Raw genomic sequence first — 7,216 nt, 5'->3', positions numbered from 1 at the left:
AAAATCACAAAAATTTGCAAATAATTTCGAGTTAGAAATTCATAAAAATTTTTCTTTTTAAATCTAAGATATGAAAATGTAATACAAGATTCCTTATAAGATTATCTACCTTTATCAAACAAAAAATATCTATAAGAAAGTCAAATTAAATTTTTATGATCGTTTGAAATTCAAATTTTTGCGAACTGCTGCGAACCAGAATTTTTATTCCGGGAAACGGAAAAGTTAAAATACGTTTTAAACACCATACATCGAATATTAAATAACGAATTGAACATAGTTTGAGTCATATAGAGTTGGTACATTTAACGGGCAACGAAGTGCACATATTCAGCTAGTATATTATAGAGTTATACAGTTATCAAATAAAATACCATTTGATATATGTTTATACTGTATATTTTACTGTGGGTATAGCTATCTTAAAGGGTCATAAACCGTCACCGTAATTTGTTTAGGTGCGTTTTCCCTGCAGCGTCTGGACGCGGCCGTGCTGTTCCACTGTTTGACGCTGCAGGGAAACCGTAGCTTTACGGTAAAATACGATACGATAATGGGTACTAAACTTCAATCAAACTCGATCACTGTTGCTTCCAAAATATAAAAATACTATGTAATATTTAAGAAATAAATATAATGATCATGCAATTTTAAACTGAGACTTACAGTGTAACGGGTACAATATCATATCAGGTAGGTAATACAATTTATTTCTGCGCTTTTATCCCACTATATACTAAGGTACAAACGAATTTTTGGTTTTAGTCTATCGAAAAAATAGATGATTTGTACTTTTGGTTTTCGCCAATAATATTATTTGGTTTTAAGCAGCGTGTTGTGAGTTTGGATAAAAAAAAAGCGTGCGTTATATTAATATAACACCCCGCATTACTATTAAAATACAAACAGGTAACGCAGCAGTATCTAAACGCGGATACAATGATATTACAAGTGGTAACTTCTTAAAAGTTGTGTTAACTATTAATAACTTGTAAGTTATATTGTAATACATTTTGACGAAGAAAGACGTGTCCAGGATCGTATAATAAATAATAATATACCTTTAGACAAACGCCACGGTTTATCTTGAAAATTGTAACGAATTGGAGTTTGGAATTCTATTAATTCTATTCTAATCTGTTTGGAATCGATATCATTTTTTTACTTACCTATTTTCATTTTTTTAAATTCTATTGATGATTATATTATAAGGATTTATTAAAGGTTATAAGTAATTTATTATAATGAGTTATTCTTTTAGAACGTAGCAACTAGTCCAGATAATACAACGACAAAAAACTGTTATAATGATACAAATATTGAAGCTCAACAACTGGTCTATATAGTACACCAGGTCCATCTAGATGTATTAGTGAAAAGTAAGTAACTGGTATTTGAATATTTGATTTTCAGCCAAAACCTATATGGTAAAATTTTTTTTGAATATCAAAATATCCTAACCTAACCTATCTATAGGTGTATAAAATAACGCTCATTAAAACCATTTGTAGGCTTACATTAAATTTTAGATTGAGCGGAGCGATTAATGTATTGATTTTACAATGATTTAAATTTTTTTAATTTTTATTTGTGTCTGTCACCTTTTGTGTCACATTTTAGGACAGTAAAAATTCTTAGATATTTTTCAACAGTATCTTTTTTGATAGGAAAGCGAATCTATTTGGTACCTTGAGGGGAGTCAAAAGTAAAAAGGTGGGTAAGTGGATGTCGCTCTACTGTACAGTAGGTTACAAGTGGGTCACTGTATAATGGATAGTATTAAATTTGAATTCAATGATATAATATCACTGTATAAGAAAAACGATTCTGAGCGGAGACTGTATGTTAGTCTAGGTATAAGGTATCTTATATACTTATCTATGGTATTAAAAAAAAATTGACCAATAATACGTATCTATAATAAATTACAAATTAATCATATCACAATATCCATTAGGTACTTATAACGCGTTATACATCAACAACAAATCGTGGTACTATCATAGATATATATTAGTATACTTTAGAAGTTTCAATAATATACAATTACAACAAAATAACTAAAATAGTTATTCCAGGTTTTTTAATATGTGATTTCGTCCAAATTTGAGCTTAAATTGACTATAAAAATAAATTGTGCTTATGTATTTTTTAGATTTTTTGGTAACATAATTAACTACTTAGGTGGAATCTTGTTTTACATTTTCAATTCTTAGATACAAAAATTGAACATTTTATAAATATTTAACTACGATATAATTATTAAATTTTGTCAAAATTCGATCTTTAAATGTTTATAAAAAAAATTGTGCCTATGTATTTTTAATATTTTTCAACTGATATTGTAACAATATATCAGGAGCTTTGTATTAAATTTTTACACAATTTTTGGCCCAACAGATAAAACTTTATTGATATTTATAGAAAAAAAAAATTAAAAAAATTGAAAACTGACAATGTCCGTAAACAGCTCAAAAAGAGTCAAATTATTTTAAAAATTTTATCGTATATATAAAATGCTAATATAAACATTCAGTGAAATTTTCAAGTTTCTACAGTCACTCGTTTTTTAATAACAACAAAATAAGAAAATCATTGCATGTATCTACGGTCATTTTTTTTAAAGTTACACCAAAAACCAAATTCAATTTTGTGAAAAATCGATTTTGCGTAAAAATTCCCGTTTTTCCTTAATTTTTCTTTCGTTTTTCTTGACGCTTTTGAAAATTACTGGGAAATTTAAATTTTGACCTCCCCAATGCACCAACGATATTCACTTTCCAATCGAACAAGATACTGAAGTTGAAAATCGAAGCATTATTTCGACTAATTATCGTGTACACAGACACAAAAAAAAAATAAAAAAATAAAAAAAAACACATCATTGTAAAATCAATACATTCATCGTTTCACTCAGAATCTAAAAACATAATAAAAATAAAAATATAAAAATGGAATATAAATTTAAAAAAAAACACTTGGGTATAACGTTTATCATATATGTTATGTTAGGAAGATCATTGTTTCTTATTAATGATAACATGACGTATTATAATTATATAGGTACAAATATTAAACATAATAAATATTAAAAAGAAACAGTTAAAGGAAACCAGTACTTAGGTATATATTATAAAGATCATAGTTTTATTGCTAATGAATCACATGAAATAATATAAATTATAATTATAATTTATATATAATAAAAGTATAAAACAAAATAATATATTAAAAAATAAAAATGAAATAATTAATAAAAATCCAATATTTCTCATACTTCATACACTACATACGACACACACAATATTCCGATCAAATGTCTTCAATACACATTATTATGATTTTTAACTTATTGTATTTATCACGAGGTAAACGTAATAATATTATACAATCGACAATCGTCCAAAACAGTCGTCAGCCAGAATGTTTTTTTAAAACAGTTCGTATTCATTTTGAAATATAACATACTCTGTTCATATAATTGGGATTTTTGGACCACTAAGAATAGGTTATATATAAATAACTTTATTCCTAATAAAATAAGATCATCAAATATACTTTGTAATAGATAGGCTGACTGTTCTTCTTCACCCAGAATCGTTTGTCTTATATTATAATAATATTAGGTATGTCACTGAATTCAAATTTGACACCATCCATTACAGTGACCCACTTGTAACCTATTGTACAGCAGATCGACACCCGCTCACCATTCTCAACTTTCTCGTTCTCTGGCACTCACATAAAAAAATGCATCGTAATTCAAGTTATTCTACACCGCCGCGCCGATATTATACACCACCAGCCGCCATAATACTGCAGCTGTTTCGGTAATGGTTGTCGGCCAGAAACGGTGAACAACAAACGCATAGGTATATACAATACGTTTAGGTATAGACAATATCGTTAGCTGGTATATAATAGGTATTGCATATGTATAATAATGCGCGAAACGCCGATCGTATTTTACTAATACAATATCTTTATGTATACCTACCTACGTGGACGGAGCATATTATACACACGAGTCGGTGAATATTATTTAGTCGTGTATAGGTATGGGTATAATATAATGTCCCGACTACACGTGTGAAATCACTGTGAACATATTGCGAGCTAGGTAATAACATACCGTTAATACGGAATTTTTACGCAAAATTGATTTTGGTGTTTGGAGCAACTCTAAAACAAATGACCGTGGATAATAATTTTGACAGAATGTTTATATTAGCATTTTCTATACACCATAACATTTTAAGCTATTTACAGACATTTTGAGTTTCCAATTTTTTTAGTTTTTTATTCTATAAATAACAATGCAATTTTATTTGTTGGGTAAAAAAACTTGAAAATTTAATACAAGGCGCCTAATATATTTTTTTAAAGACAATACAAGACGGATAAAAAATATTAAAAATCAAGTCACAATTTTTTTTATAAGCAATTATGATGTTCAAATATTGACAAAATACGTAAAAATGACGAAAGTTTTCAAAATATTTTGAGTTAGAAATTCATACAATGTTCAACTTTTATAGCTAGGGATTGATAATTTAAAACATTTTTTGGAACTGTATAAATATATTGTGTCTTCAAAAACAATTCAGGTGTTTTAGACGGCCTACTATATCTATATTTAAATATTTAATCATGCAGTGGGTCGCTATCGACGGTTGGAAGTCCTGCACCATGCAATAATATGGTTATAGACTATATATTTTGTTAAAATAATGAAACAAACTTAAAGATATTTATTTCCAAGTACCTTTACTGTTGCATTGGACAACAAGTGCTCTTTTGATGTTCTCAAATAAAAATGACTGCCGATTGTCTGTCAACAAATTTTTGAATGCCGAAAAACTCCTTTCAACATCTACAGAGGTAATAGGAGCATATCGCATAAAAGCCATGTCGTCGAAGCTGAGGTCATCTGGGAGAGACGTTCTGGATAGTTCAGTTCCCTCGAGAATTTTCGATATATTGCAAATTGTATTAAATCCCGTATTTTTTTCTAATACATTTTTTAATTTTAACTGAACGATTTTTCCTCTTTCATTTTTTATTTCTTGAATTTTGTTTTGAAATTCTGTCACAATTTGAATAGAATCTGCGAGAGTACGACCAGACAATTCTAAACGAATGATACCCAGATAGCAATTTCGTAATGATGATGTTCTATAAATATCGTGTTTTCATTAAAAAAATTATATTATGAATTAAACGTTTACGTAGTACTAATTGGTTGTTTTCAAAATAATATTTAAAACCAAATATTTTTTTGATTTTAAATAACTATTTTACAAAATAATATTTTGAATTTGATAATAGTATGACGTTATAATTAAAATAGTTATATCATATTCAGAATATAATAATTATATGGATATAAAATCCAAATAATTAAATATTGTTTTGAATTTATTATCATTATGATATAAATGTTGAAATAACTAAATGATATTATGAAGTTATTATTTATAATGGTTCAATATTGGAATAATATATTACTATTTTTAATAATCTATCAATAGTTTTATAAAATTTAAATAACTGTATAATATTGTGAAATTGTATTAAAATAATGTATAATTTTATACAAATAATACATTATTACCTATAGGTATTACACAATTATTTTTTTATAGCACTCATCCGCAGTAGTTTTTTTAATCTGAGTTTTAAATATATAATAATATATATCATGTATATACTTTTGGTTAATTAATAATAATGTTTTAACAGTATTATACCATATATATATATTATAAAATGGTTCTTATTTATAGGTAAAATATTTTTTTTCGGTTGTTATTATAATTGATCGGCCCCACCAAAAAAACGTTCCAATACATATAAAAAACTTATATATTGTTATGTTTTTTTATGTAATTAAGGAAATATTTTAACACAGGCTTTGAACAACTGTATATATAGTACCTACATGAACTATGATGCACAAATTTCATAATTGTAATTTTCTTTTTTATATTATAAAAATTTATGACTGAATGATTATAATACTTTCAACTTTTGTTCATTAATAGATATACATTAAAATGATTGTATTTAGTATTAATAGACAATAGCAGTTGAATTTGATTTACTGGAATTTTAGTCAATTATTTCATGTTTGGCCATTTGGAGTACTTATCTTTATTTCTATTCAATAACTATAATGCTTATTTAGTAAATGCAATATTAAATTAATAAACTATTTATTCTTTTTTTAAAATCACAAAATATATAATATGTTGAAATAGTACAAAACAATTATCATTATTTAATAACAATAACTGCAGATCAATCAATGATAATTGAATTCTTATAAAAATAACATGTGACATTCTATTACCTACATTTTATAGTGGTTGGGCATGAGAGGGGGCTGGATGACAATTTTTAGAGGAGAATAAACCCTCCCCGAAATACCGTGTCTGATTTTAGTTAAATATTTAACTATAATATATAATAGTAACTAGATTTTTAAATATTATATTTTATATTTATTATCATAGTAAATTTTTAAATGTTTAGTTAGAATTGCCACCTAATAATTGTAATTACTATATTATAATAATAATATGTAGGATATAAATAATAAAGATAGAACCCATTAGAAGGCTCCTAGATATATATATATTATTTAGTATAAATCATAATAATAAGGCTTACACCATAAATTAACCCATCAGGATAAGTAATAATTATTCTAACAATGTATAATATAAGTACCTATTAACAATATTTATAATTAATACATTGACAATTAATTATATATTAATATTATTAAGAATAGGTAACCCCAAATAATTTATAATATAACTAATGGTATATTGTATATATTATATATACAACTTATAATAATATATTTCACCATGGGTGTGGTATATATATTATATCTAGGTACATTTGCCATTATAAGAAAAAAAAAATCAGCTATATTGAAAATGGTTAATTTTGTACTGGCCTTCTGTGCAATACCATAGCTGTAGATTAGTGGGCCAGTCCGCTCCTGCCTATGGGCTATAGGTATTGCATTATTACAACTTTTAAAAACATCATCATAAAGATAAAAGTGATTATTTGTATTTTGTGTAAATACAGATTTATTATTTGAGTTATTTTATTTAAGTGACAATATGAAGATGAAGTTGACATAAATTATAGTAAGTACTTTATATTTGATATCTTAACAATGAACCTATACAATAATAAT

This window comes from Acyrthosiphon pisum, chromosome X (genome assembly GCF_005508785.2).
Source record: "Acyrthosiphon pisum isolate AL4f chromosome X, pea_aphid_22Mar2018_4r6ur, whole genome shotgun sequence".
In the NCBI taxonomy this organism is placed as follows: Eukaryota; Metazoa; Arthropoda; class Insecta; order Hemiptera; family Aphididae; genus Acyrthosiphon; species Acyrthosiphon pisum.
Note: the sequence above shows the minus strand (reverse complement) of the source record.